This window comes from Leucopleurus acutus (assembly GCF_964270905.1).
Source record: "Leucopleurus acutus genome assembly, chromosome: 15".
NCBI classification, from domain to species: domain Eukaryota; kingdom Metazoa; phylum Chordata; class Mammalia; order Artiodactyla; family Delphinidae; genus Leucopleurus; species Leucopleurus acutus.
The window spans coordinates 13,226,968-13,228,455 of record NC_139157.1 but is presented as its reverse complement, the minus strand read 5'-3'; the positions used below and the strand labels follow the sequence as shown (position 1 = coordinate 13,228,455).

Below are 1,488 nucleotides of genomic sequence, written 5' to 3'. Positions count from 1 at the left end.
ATTTAATTTTCAACAGTTTGATTAATATGTGTCTTGGCGTATTTCTCCTTGGATTTATCCTGTATGGGACTCTCTGTGCTTCCTGGACTTGATTAACTATTTCCTTTCCCATATTAGGGAAGTTTTCAACTATAATCTCTTCAAATACTTTCTCAGTCCCTTTCTTTTTCTCTTCTTCTTCTGGAACCCCTATAATTCAAATGTTGGTGCATTTAATGTTGTCCCAGAGGTCTCTGAGACTGTCCTCAGTTCTTTTCATACTTCTTTCTTTATTCTGCTCTGCAGTAGTTATTTCTACTATTTTATCTTCCAGGTCACCTATCGTTCTTCTGCCTCAGTTATTCTGCTATTGATCCCATCTAGAGTATTTTTAATTTCATTTATTGTGTTGTTCATTGTTGTTTGTTTCATCTTTAGTTCTTCTATGTCCTTGTTAAATGTTTCTTGCATTTTGTCCATTCTATTTCCAAGATTTCGGATCAACCTTACTATCATTATTCTGAATTCTCTTTCAGGTAGACTGCCTATTTCCTCTTCATTTGTTAGGTCTGGTGGGTTTTTATCTTGCTCCTTCATCTGCTGTGTGTTTTTCTGTCTCTTCATTTTGCTTCTCTTACTGTGTTTGGGGACTCCTTTTTTCAGGCTGCAGGTTTGTAGTTCCCGTTTTTTTTGGTGTCTGTCCCCAATTGCTAAGGTTGGTTCAGTGGGTTGTGTACGCTTCCTGATGGAGGGGACTAGTGCCTGTGTTCTGGTGGATGAGGCTGGATCTTGTATTTCTGGTGGGAAAGTCCACGTGTGGTGGTGTGTTTTGGGGTGTCTGTGGCCTTAGAATGATTTTAGGCAGTCTCTCTGCTAATGGGTGGGGTTGTGTTCCTGTCTTGCTAGATGTTTGGCATAGGGTGTCCAGCACTGTAGCTTGCTGGTCGTTGAGTGAAGCTGGGTGCTGGTGTTGAGATGGAAATCTCTGGGGTATTTTCACCATTTGATATTATGTGGAGCTGTGAGGTCTCTTGTGGACCAGTGTCCTGAAGTTGGCTCTCCCACCTCAGAGGCACAGCACTGACTCCTGGCTGCAGCACCAAGAGCCTTTCATCCACACGGCTCAGAATAAAAGGGAGAAATAGTAGAAAGAAAGAATTAGTAGAAGAAGAAAGAAAGAAAGAAGAAAGAAAGAAAGAAAGAGGGAAAGAAAGAAAGAAAGAAAGGAGGGAGGGAGGGAGGGAGGAAGGAAGGAAGGAGGGAAGGAAGGAAAAAAAGAAAGAAGATAAAGTAAAATAAAATAAGATAAAATATAATAAAGTTGTTAAAATAAAAAATAATTATTAAGAAAAAAATTTTTTTAAAAAACGGACGGATAGAACCCTAGGACAAATGGTGGAAGCAAAGCTATACAGACAAAATCTCACACAGAAGCATACACATACACACTCACAAAAAGAGGAAAAGGGGAAAAAAATCATAAATCTTGCTGTCAAAGTCCACCTCCTA

The 1,488-nt window shown here is 39.5% G+C and overlaps 1 long non-coding RNA gene across 2 annotated transcripts; it reads left to right on the top strand.

Annotated features, from left to right (window-relative positions):
* Positions 1–937: 937 nt before the first annotated feature.
* On the top strand, positions 938–1,205 carry LOC309971966. Of its 2 annotated transcripts, none has more exons than XR_014326776.1 (2): positions 938–1,140; positions 1,178–1,205. It is a non-coding gene; the product is annotated as an uncharacterized lncRNA (long non-coding RNA). The 2 variants fall into 2 exon arrangements; XR_014326777.1 differs by having other exon boundaries at positions 1,174–1,205.
* Positions 1,206–1,488: the final 283 nt, after the last annotated feature.